The sequence below is a fragment of the Rattus norvegicus genome, chromosome X (genome assembly GCF_021556685.1).
Source record: "Rattus norvegicus strain SHRSP/BbbUtx chromosome X, alternate assembly SHRSP_T2T, whole genome shotgun sequence".
In the NCBI taxonomy this organism is placed as follows: Eukaryota; Metazoa; Chordata; class Mammalia; order Rodentia; family Muridae; genus Rattus; species Rattus norvegicus.
The window spans coordinates 47,757,792-47,770,918 of NC_141554.1; positions in this window are offsets into that span (position 1 = coordinate 47,757,792).

The window sequence follows — 13,127 nt, forward strand, 5'->3', positions numbered from 1 at the left end:
CACTGGGGGTTCAGTCTTGGCAGGACCAAGGGCTTCCCCTTCCAATGGTGCTCTTACTAGGCTACTCATTGCTACCTATGCAGTTGGAGCCCAGGATCAGTCCATCTATAGTCTGTGGGTAGGGGCTTAGTCCCTGGAAGCTCTGGTTGGTTGGCATTGTTGTTCATATGGGGACTTGAGCCCCTTCAAGCTCTTCCGGTCCTTTCTCTGATTCCTTCAACGGGGGTCCCGTTCTCAGTTCAGTGGTTTGCTGCTGGCATTCTCCTATGTATTTGCTGTATTCTGGCTGTGTCTCTCAGGAGAGATCTACATCCGGTTCCTGTCGACCTGCACTTCTTTGCTTCATCCATCTTATCTAGTTTGGTGGCTGTATATGTATGGGCCACATGTGGGGCAGCCTCTGAATGGGTGTAAATATCTTCAACAAAATCGAGAAACCCTTTGACATTGAACAATCAATAAAACTGTTCCATAGACATGCCCATAAGCCAAACTGTTAGAGTCAATTCCTAACCTCTCCCAGGCTGCATGTTAATTTGACAACCAAGATTAGCCATCATATTGCCCATGCTACAGTGCTTCAGTGACAGCTTTACATCCATGTGCATTCATATAGCACTAACTAGACTCAGTGGGTTACAAAAAATAGAAGAGGCTACGAATTTGAATAGGGCACTTCAGGATTCTGGGAGAAGTTGGTGGTGGAATAATAAGAAATGGATCCGATCAAAATACACCTCACACCTGTATGAAATGTTCTAAGAATAGATAAATAATACGATTTTGAAAAGAAAATCCCAGAAAAATACTAGTCTTAATAACCCTGGTGGAATATGTAGAAATTATTCAGTAGGGAGTTATTTCTACATACAGGCAGGCAAAAATATATACATAAAATGAGATATTAAATCTTAAAAATCAAATTATTTATGAAAATATAAAGCTTAAAATATAAAAACCAAAAGGATACCAATGGGTAGATGTATTTTGATAACTCATAATATAATGTCATATATATTTGTGTGTGTGTGTGTATGTGTGTGTATGTGTGTATGTCTGTATGTGCACATGTGTGTGCATGTGTGTGTCCCCCTGAGCTTATATCCTCTTTTGAAATACATGAGCTGGCTAAGAAGATGTAATCTCAGACATAAATTCAAATTGAAGTTACTTTGCATTAAACAAGCTCCTAAAAATCTGTCTTGAACATGACATGGACAACTGTGTGTATATATATATATATATATATATATATATATATATATATATATACATATATATATATATGTGTGTGTGTGTACATATATATACATATGCGTGTATATATGCATATATGTGTATATGTACATATATGTGTATATATACATATATATGTATGTATGTGTACATATATATGTGCGTGTATACATACATATATATATATGGCATATACAGCATATATATAGTTGTTGCATTTGGGGAGATGATCTCGGTGCACATGTGTAGGAGGTTGACATCAAGTGTCTTCCTTAATCATTCTCTACATTTTATTTTGAGGATACTCCTGTTCCGAACTCAGAGCTTAGTAATTTAGCTAGTTATCCTGTTCTAGGGATCTCCTATTTCTGTCTCCCAAGCACTGGGCTTATAAGCAGGCTGCCACACCAGCTAAGGATTTATATGAGAGCTTGGGATTCAAATGCTGCTCGCCTTGTTTGAGCTCCAAGCATTTAACCTACTGAGCCATCTCCACATTCCCAAGAAGCATCAATATATGCTTTCAATTTTAAGCATTTTGACAGAGCTACCAAAGGCCAAAACAAGAAATGCCTAGGACCCTGTATTCCAAAGCAAAACACTACACTATCTTGGTTAATACATGCTTGAGCAAAACTGAATCAGGTGCTATTCATCCATTCCCTACCTCATAAGTACAAAGAGTTGAGGTAGAAAAGAATGAAAAGGAGAAGATAGGAGAATAAAAACTTAACATCTGTCTTAACTACAAGTGAGTTGAAGCCTGGGCAATTTAATGAGACCCTGTCTCAAAAAATGTTTTTAAAACTAGGGACATAATACAGTAGTAGAACAGTTGGCTATCATATGCAAGGCCCTGGTTTCAATTCTCAGTAAAAGAAAGGAAGAGGGAAAGGGAAGGAGGGAAAAACAAAAAGAAAAGAATAGAGGTGAGGTGTGGAGAAAGGTAGGGGCATGAGAGGAAAGGAGATTATCTCATTTAGGGTTTTATTATTGTGAAGATCAAGGCAAGTCTTATAAAGGAAAACATTTAATTGGAGCTGGCTTACAGTTTCAGAGGTTTATTCTATTATCATTATGGTGGGAAGGATGGCAGTGTCCATGAAGACATGAAGCTGGAGAGGTAGCTGAGAGTTCTACATCTTGATCCAAAGGAAGAAGGAGACTGTGTGGCACACTGGGTATAGCCTGAGCATGGGAGACCTCAAAACCTACATCCACAGCGGCATATTTCCTCACAAGGCCATACCTACTCCAACAAAGCCATACCTCCCTACCAGCCAAGTATTCAAGCACATGAGTCTATGGAAGCCATACCTATTCAAACCACCACAGAGATTTTAGATGAAACTGTAATTATGAAAAGCATTTTGCCTGGCTTCAGTCAGGCTTCCTCCATGTTTCTTAAGCTTCATAAACAAATATTTAACTTGAATGGGAAAAATCTTATAGGAAAATGTCAAATTCCTATCAAATTGGCATTCTTTAGTGAGTGCCCCAATTTTATATTCTTTCTTTCTTAAAAAAAAACTGAAACCACATCATAACAAAGCATAAATGCAAACCAAAACAAATAACACATGATGGGTTTTGATATTGTCTGCTTTGGTTTGGGTTTATGCTTTGTTTTGGTTTGGTTTCGGCCTCATTTTTTTGATAAAGAATATGATGTTGAGTTTTGGGGGTATCTGGGAGACATTGTGGGTGGGGACAAACAAAATATATTAAAAATTTTAATAAAGATCTCATTAATGTTGGCTATCTTTAATTTGAGGTACTTTAAACACATGAGATTTCCATATGGCTGATAAAGTTATTGATAAGACTACTTACAGGTCCCAAATAAAGAGAACTGAATGCCTTTCTACTTTAAAAATTAAGGAGCAAGGTGAATTTGGGGTGATTCTTTCCAAGGCAAGCAGAACAGTTTATATCTAAACCAATAAAGTAGAATTATCTTCCAATACACATAAGTAAGTAGATTTTGAGAAGATTGTAGAATCCACAGCCCATTACAACCAATCCATCTTTCAGTTATGGATATATCCATAAACAAGACTGCATATTCAGGAACCTGATGCACCAAAGCAGTAAGAAAAATCAAGTTGATAGCATAGATCCTGAATCTAAGACAGCCACATGTGAAGAATGATTGGGCACCTCTACAGTACTTTTACTATCTTTATTACTTTTATTGCTGCTATGACAGACTACCTGATGGAAATAACTTGAAGAAGGAAGAATTTAGTTTTGACTAGTGGTTGGAAGGGATGCAGTCATCATGGAAGAGAAGGCACAGAAACATGAATGTAACGTGGCTAGCAATACTGCATCTGCAGTCACTAATCAGAAAGATGAATGCTGGTTCCCCACTTTACTTTCTCCTTTGTATTCAGCCAGAGACCACACAGCCCTTTCAATGTGCTGCCCACATTCAGGATGGGCCTTCCCTCCATAGTTCCGATTTTCTGAAAACACCTTCACAGACGTATTTAGAAGTATGTCTTCTAAGTAACTCTAAATCCTATCATGTTGAATGTGTACATTAACCATCATATTTATTACCTGTAGTGGTTTGAATAAAAATAGCCCTCATAGGCTCATAGGGAGTGGCACTATTAAAAGGTATGGACTTGGAGTAGGTGTAGCCTTGCTGGAGGAAGTGTGACTGGACGTAGGCTTTGAGGTTTCAGAAGTTAAAGCCAGATCCAGTGTGTAACTTAGTCTTCCTGCTACCTGTGGATCCAGACATAGAACTCTTGGCCACCTCTATAGAATCTGCATGCAGCCATGTTTCCTGTCATGACTATAATGGACTGAATCTATTAACTTTAAGCCAGCTCCATTTAAATGCTTTCCTTTATATGAATTTCTGTGGTGATTGTATCTTTTCACAGAATAGAAACCTTAACTAAGGATACTACCAGATTGACAGTTTATATAAAAATGCACTTTTCTTCTTTAAAAAAAGAAGTTTCTTGGCTGAAATTCGCATTGCTATTGTTCTCCAAAACACTAACTTTGGTCAAAGGTCACTAAAAATCATCACTTGTATTCTTACTGTATTCTTAGCCACTAACAAGCCCCCAGAGGTACTTAACAGGGTACATTACAGGTACCTTGCCTAGTAGTTACAGGCAAGGACTACAGATTAATCCCAGTGTGCCACTGCCCAAGAGGTCACATATTTTGCTAAAGGTTCTTATTACCCTTAATATTAGTTACTGACTTTTTTCACAGTGCTCTTGGATGACTTGCACCTAGTTAAAAACTAATGCAGACAGCTTATTTGAGAGTTTCTAAGGCAGGATGTTGATTAATTTGAACACCTTTCAAATGATTCTATGTAAAATACGGCATGTGCCTAGTAATAAATAAGCTATCATGTTCTATGCCAAATTAAATTTTATGGCAATTTTAACACCATAATTTTTTTTCTGAACACAGAAATTATTCTCCAGGCAACCACCCACGTAGTTCTTCAGAATTATATATAAATGGCTATCTGCTGATTCTTGACAGGGTTAACTTTCCAGTGTGAGTCACTCAGAAATTTGACTCTCTGTTAAACACATACAATATGGTGTGTTAGCCCTTCCAAACACAGTAATGTCATCATTTAAAGGTTCCAGAAGTTTGCTGTATGGACTTCAATCTGCAGATTTCATGGACTGATGAGAAATCACATGCAAGTTTACATCACTACAAGATGATCACTGTTGTTATTATTATTGTTGTTGTTGTTGTTGTTGTTGTTGTTATTATTCTCTCATACAATATATCCCAACTTCAATTTTTCCTCCTTCTATTCCCTTCACACTTCCACCTCCCTTCTCTGCCAGATTTACTCCTCTATTTCCCTTCCCCAAAGAGCAGTTCTTCTAGGGATGTGAAAAGAATATGACATAACAAGATACAGTAAGACTAGGCATAAACACTTATATCAGGGTTAGGTGCGGCAACCTAGTACAAGAAGAAGGGTCCACAGATCAGTTAAAGGTCTCGGAAATAGCCCCAGTCCTACTGTTAGGAGTCCCACAAAAACACCAAGCTAACAGTTACAACATATATGCAAAGGTCCTAGTACAGACCCCATGCAGGGGTCTGTATTTCAGTCTCTGAGCACCTATGAGCCTTGTTTAGTTGGTTCTGTGGAACGTGTTCTCCTGGTATCCTTGACCCCTCTGGCTCTTACAAATTTGCACCCTATCTCTTCTATTGGGGTTCCCCTAAAAAAATTAGTAATAGATAGATAAATTGTTCCTTAGTAATACATGGAGTTCAATAAATGGAAACACTGTATTTCAAGTGCTGTTATTAGCAGGTAAGTTCTGAATTGTATTAAGAATCCAAAACTCCCTTGTTGATGGTACAGAAAAAGTCATATGGAATGACACCCTCAACTTGCCAATCAACAAGACATCAAAATATAGTGAAAACATTGAAGATAGTTTGGAGTAATAGGCCCTTCTGTCACCTAAAGATAGCAGAACTGTGATTTCCATTGGCAGCATATGGACCCTGTGAAATTAAGTGCACTAAAACTGGGTTTAAAAGAAAGAACCCCAATGGAACCCCTCACTAAGAGAAGGGAAAGTCACAGAATCTGGATGTTGGAGTACATCTAATGTCCTGCTAGAAGCTGGATCCATGGAGCCTTCAGTCAAATGAAGGCAAGCCTCAGCATTAGACTGGTGTAGAAGAAGATGGTGATGGAACTGCTTTGCAAGGGAAACGACCTTGTTTACTATGGTCGGTCTGGAGCATCTCAGAAAGAAACAAAAGTGGATGTATTCTTTCATCAAGGATGGTGCTGTTCAACAGCCTTCTGAGCATAAGCACCCCACGAGCAAACCTGAGCCTCGGGACCACAGGTAAGACCAAATTTTCTGCTGCAAGAAAGCTGCCTGGTGAACTCAAGACACAGGAACAGCTGAAGACCTGTAGAGAGGAAAAACTACACGCCCGAAAGCAGAACACTCTGTCCCCATAACAGACTGAAAGAGAGGAAAACAGGTCTACAGCACTCCTGACACACAGGCTTATAGGACAGTCTAGCCACTGTCAGAAATAGCAGAACAAAGTAACACTAGAGATAATCTGATGGCGAGAGGCAATCGCAGGAACCCAAGCAACAGAAACAAAGACTACATGGCATCATCGGACCCCAATTCTCCCACCAAAGCAAACACGGAATATCCAAACACACCAGAAAAGCAAGATCTACTTTCAACATCATATTTGATCATGATGCTGAAGGACTTCAAGAAAGACGTGAAGAACTCCCTTAGAGAACAAGTAGAGGCCTACAGACAGGAATCACAAAAATCCCTAAAAGAACTCCAGGAAAACATAAATAAACAAGTAGAAGCCCATAGAGAGGAGTCACAAAAATCCCTGAAAGAATTCCAGGAAAAAACAATCAAACAGTTGAAGGAATTAAAAATGGAAATAGAAGCAATCAAGAAAGAACACATGGAAACAACCCTGGATATAGAAAACCAAAAGAAGAGACAAGGAGCTGTAGATACGAGCTTCACCAACAGAATACAAGAGATGGAAGAGAGAATCCCAGGAGCAGAAGATTCCATAGAAATCATCAACTCAACTGTCAAAGATAATGTAAAGCGGAAAAAGCTACTGGTCCAAAACATACAGAAAATCCAGGACTCAATGAGAAGATCAAACCTAAGGATAATAGGTATAGAAGAGACTGAAGACTCCCAGCTCAAAGGACCAGTAAATATCTTCAACAAAATCATAGAAGAAAACTTCCCTAACCTAAAAAAAGAGATACCCATAGGCATACAAGAAGCCTACAGAACTCCAAATAGATTGGACCAGAAAAGAAACACCTCCCGTCACATAATAGTCAAAACACAAAACGCACAAAATAAAGAAAGAATATTAAAAGCAGTAAGGGAAAAAGGTCAAGTAACATATAAAGGCAGACCTATCAGAATCACACCAGACTTTTCGCCAGAAACTATGAAAGCCAGAAAATCCTGGACAGATGTCATACAGACCCAAATGCCAGCCCAGGACACTGTAACCTGTAAAACTCTCAATTAACATTGATGGAGAAACCAAGACATTCCATGACAAAACCAAATTTACACAATATCTTTCTACAAATCCAGCACTACAAAGAATAATAAATGGTGAAGCCCAACATAAGGAGGCAAGCTATACCCTAGAAGAAGCAAGAAACTAATCGTCTTGGCAACAAAACAAAGAGAAGAAAAGCACATAAACATAACCTCCTATCCAAATATGAATATAACAGGAAGCAATAATCTCTATTCCTTAATATCTCTCAACATCAATGGCCTCAACTCCCCAATAAAAAGACATGGATTAACAAACTGTATATGCAAAGAGGACCCTGCATTCTGCTGCCTACAGGAAACATACCTCAGAGACAAAGACAGACACTACCTCAGAGTGAAAGGCTGGAAAACAACTTTCCAAGCAAATGGTCAGAAGAAGCAAGCTGGAGTAGCCATTCTAATATCAAATAAAATCAATTTTCAATTAAAAGTCATCAAAAAAGATAAGGAAGGACATTTCATATTCATCAAGGGAAAATTCCACCAAGATGAACTCTCAATACTAAATATCTATGCCCCAAATACAAGGGCACCTACATATGTAAAAGAAACCTTACTAAAGCTCAAAACACACATTGCACCTCACACAATAATAGTAGGAAATTTCAACACCCCACTCTCATCAATGGACAGATCATGGAAGCAGAAATTAAACAGAGACATAGACAGACTAAGAGAAGTCATAAGCCAAATGGACTTAACAGATATTTATAGAACATTCTATCCTAAAGCAAAAGGATATACCTTCTTCTCAGCTCCTCATGGTACTTTCTCCAAAATTGACCATATAATTGGTCAAAAAACGGGCCTCAACAGGTACAGAAAGATAGAAATAATCCCATGCGTGCTATCGGACCACCAAGGCCTAAAGCTGGTCTTCAATAACAATAAGGGAAGAATGCCCACATATACGTGGAAATTGAACAATGCTCTACTCAATGATAACCTGGTCAAGGAAGAAATAAAGAAAGAAATTAAAGGCTTCTTAGAATTTAATGAAAATGAAGGTACAACATACCCAAACTTATGGGACACAATGAAAGCTGTGCTAAGAGGAAATCTCATAGCGCTGAGTGCCTGCAGAAAGAATCAGGAGAGAGCAAATGTCAGCAGCTTGACAGCACACCTAAAAGTTCTAGAACAAAAAGAAGCAAATACACCCAGGAGGACTAGAAGGCAGGAAATAATCAAACTCAGAGCTGAAATCACCCAAGTAGAAACAAAAAGGACCATAGAAAGAATCAACAGAACCAAAAGTTGGTTCTTTGAGAAAATCAACAAGATAGATATACCCTCAGCCAGACTAACGAGAGGACACAGAGAGTGTGTCCAAATTAACAAAATCAGAAATGAAAAGGGAGACATAACTACAGATCCAGAGGAAATTCAAAAAATCATCAGATCTTACTATAAAAGCCTATATTCAATAAAACTTGAAAATCTGCAGGAAATGGACAATTTCCTAGACAGATGCCAGGTACCGAAGTTAAATCAGGAACAGATAAACCAGTTAAACAACCCCATAACTCCTAAGGAAATAGAAGCAGTCATTAAAGGTCTCCCAACCAAAAAGAGCCCAGGTCCAGACAGGTTTAGTGCAGAATTCTATCAGACCTTCATAGAAGACCTCATACCAATATTATCCAAACTATTCCACAAAATTGAAACAGATGGAGCACTACCGAATTCCTTCTATGAAGCCACAATTACTCTTATACCTAAACCACACAAAGACCCAACAAAGAAAGAGAACTTCAGACCAATTTCCCTTATGAATATCGACGCAAAAATACTCAATAAAATTCTGGCAAGCCGAATCCAAGAGCACATCAAAGCAATCATCCACCATGATCAAGTAGGCTTCATCCCAGGCATGCAGGGATGGTTTAATATACGGAAAACCATCAACGTGATCCATTATATAAACAAACTGAAAGAACAAAACCACATTATCATTTCATTAGATGCTGAGAAAGCATTTGACAAAATTCAACACCCCTTCATGATAAAAGTCCTGGAAAGAATAGGAATTCAAGGCCCATACCTAAACATAGTAAAAGCCATATACAGCAAACCAGTTGCTAACATTAAACTAAATGGAGAGAAACTTGAAGCAATCCCACTAAAATCAGGGACTAGACAAGGCTGCCCACTCTCTCCCTACTTATTCAATATAGTTCTTGAAGTTCTAGCCAGAGCAATCAGACAACAAAAGGAGCTCAAGTGGATGCAGATCGGAAAAGAAGAAGTCAAAATATCACTATTTGAAGATGATATGATAGTATATTTAAGTGATCCCAAAAGTTCCACCAGAGAACTACTAAAGCTGATAAACAACTTCAGCAAAGTGGCTGGGTATGAAATTATCTCAAATAAATCAGTAGCCTTCCTCTACACAAAAGAGAAACAAGCCGAGAAAGAAATTAGGGAAACGACACCCTTCATAATAGACCCAAATAATATAAAGTACCTCGGTGTAACTTTAACCTAGCAAGTAAAAGATCTGTACAATAAGAACTTCAAGACACTGAAGAAAGAAATTGAAGAAGACCTCAGAAGATGGAAAGATCTCCCATGCTCATGGATTGGCAGGATTAATATAGTAAAAATGGCCATTTTACCAAAAGCGATCTACAGATTCAATGCAATCCCCATCAAAATACCAATCCAATTCTTCAAAGAGTTAGACAGAACAATTTGCAAATTCATCTGGAATAACAAAAAACCCAGGATAGCTAAAACTATCCTCAACAATAAAAGGACTTCAGGGGGAATCACTATCCCTGAACTCAAGCAGTATTACAGAGCAATAGTGATAAAAACTGCATGGTATTGGTACAGAGACAGACAGATAGACCAGGGGAATAGAATTGAAGACCCAGAAATGAACCCACACACCTATGGGCACGTGATTTTTGACAAAGGAGCCAAAACCATCAAATGGAAAAAAAGATAGTATTTTCAGCAAATGGTGCTGGTTCAACTGGAGGTCAACATGTGGAAGAATGCAGATCGATCCATGCTTATCACCCTGTACAAAGCTTAAGTCCAAGTGGATCAAGGACCTCCACATCAAACCACATACACTCAAACTAATAGAAGAAAAACTAGGGAAGCATCTGGAACACATCGGCACTGGAAAAAATTTCCTGAACAAAACACCAATGGCTTATGCTCTAAGATCAAGAATCGACAAATGGGATCTCATAGAACTGCAAAGCTTCTGTAAGGCAAAGGACACTGTGGTTAGGACAAAACGGCAACCAACAGATTGGGAAAAGATCTTTACCAATCCTACAACAGATAGAGGCCTTATATCCAAAATATACAAAGAACTCAAGAAGTTAGACCGCAGGGAGACAAATAACCCTATTAAAAAATGGGGTTCAGAGTTAAACAAACAATTCACAGCTGAGGAATGCCGAATGGCTGAGAAACACCTAAAGAAATGTTCAACATCTTTAGTCATAAGGGAAATGCAAATCAAAACAACCCTGAGATTTCACCTCACACCAGTGAGAATGGCTAAGATCAAAAACCCAGGGGACAGCAAATGCTGGCGAGGATGTGGAGAAAGAGGAACACTCCTCCATTGTTGGTGGGATTGCAGACTGGTACAACCATTCTGGAAATCAGTCTGGAGGTTCCTCAGAAAATTGGACATTGAACTACCTGAGGATCCAGCTATACCTCTCTTGGGCATATACCCAAAAGATGCCCCATCATATAAAAAAGGCACGTGCTCCACTATGTTCATAGCAGCCTTATTTATAATAGCCAAAAGCCGGAAAGAACCCAGATGCCCTTCAACAGAGGAATGGATACAGAAAATGTGGTACATCTACACAATGGAATATTACTCAGCTATCAAAAACAATGACTTTATGAAATTCGTAGGCAAGTGGTTGGAACTGGAAAATATCATCCTGATTGAGGTAACCCAATCACAGAAAAACACACAGGGTATGCACTCATTGATAAGTGGCTATTAGCCCAAATGCTTGAATTACCCTAGATGCCTAGGACAAATGAATCTCAAGATGGATGATCAAAATGTGAATGCTTCACTCCTTCTTTAAAAGGGGAACAAGAATACCCTTGGCAGGGAATAGAGAGGAAAAGATTAAAACAGACACAGAAGGAACACCCATTCAGAGCCTGCCCCACATGTGGCCCATACATATACAGCCATCCAATTAGACAAGATGGATGAAGCAAAGAAGGGCAGGCTGACAGGAACCGGATGTAGATCTCTCCTGAGAGACACAGCCAGAATACAGCAAATACAGAGGCGAATGCCAGCAGCAATCCACTGAACTCAGAATAGGACCCCATTGAAGGAATCAGAGAAAGAACTGGAAGAGCTTGAAGGGGCTCAAGACCCCTTATTAACAATGACAAGCAACCAGAGCTTCCAGGGACTAAGCCACTACCTAAAAACTATACATGGACTGACCCTGGACTCTGACCTCATAGGAAGCAATGAATATCCTAGTAAGAGCACCAGTGGAAGGGGAAGCCCTGGGTCCTGCTAAGACTGAACCCCCAGTGAACTAGATTGTTGGGGGTAGGGCGGCAATGGGGGAAGGATGAGGAGGGGAACACCCATAAAGAAGGGGAGGGGGAGGGATTAGGGGGATGTTTGCCCGGAAACCGGCAAAGGGAATAACACTAGAAATGTAAATAAGAAATCCTCAAGTTAATTAAAAAAAAAAAGGGCACAAGAATACCCTTGGCAGGGAATAGGGAGGCAAAGATTAAGATAGAGGCAGAAGGAACACCCATTCAGAGCCTGCCCCACTTGTGGCCCATACATATACAGCCACCCAATTAGACAAGATGGATGAAGCAAAGAAGTGCAGCAGACAGGAGCCGGATGTAGATCTCTCCAGAGAGACACAGCCAGAATACAGCAAATACAGTGCGAATGCCAGCAGCAAACCACTGAACTGAGAATAGAACCCCCGTTGAAGGAATCAGAGAAAGAACTGGAAAGCTTGAAGGGGCTCGAGACCCCATATGTACAATAATGCCAACCAACCAGAGCTTCCAGGGACTAAGTCACTTCCTAAAGACTATATGTGGACTGACCCTGGACTCTGACCTCATAGGTAGCAGTGAATATCCTAGTAAGATCACCAGTGGAAGGGGAAGCCCTGGGTCCTGCTAAGACTTAACCCCCAGTCAGCTAGATTGTTGGGGGGAAGGCGACAATGTGGGGAGAATGGGGAGGGGAACACCCATAAAGAAGGGGAGGGAGAGGGGTTAGGGGGATGTTGGCCCGTAAACTGGGAAAGGGAATAACATCGAAATGTAAATAAGAAATACTCAAGTTAAAAAAAGAAAAAAGAAAAAAAAGAAATAAAAGTTAAGGTGAAAATCATATTTGAAATTGACCTTTCTCCTCTCCTTTCCTGTTACATGCCATTGCTTGCCTAAACAAAAGACGGGCAGAAGAATTTGCCCATATTGAGCTAAAGGGGCTGCTTTCAATGTGACAGTGGGGTAAGATAAACAGCTGTGATGTTCTGCTCTGCAAGCCTTTGCTGCTGACCCTAGGCCAGCCTCACTCTTCTGAACTCTTTTAAAACATGTGTGTGTATGCATGTGTTTGTTTGTACAAGTTCACACTCATGTGGAGATCAGAGAATAACTCTGCAGGAATCAGTTCTTCATTTTTCATCTTGTTGTGACAGGATAACTCTTGTCTCTACTGTGTACTTCAGGGCACTTGGCCACCCATCTCACTCTAGGAGTCACTGTTATCTGCTTTTTAATGTA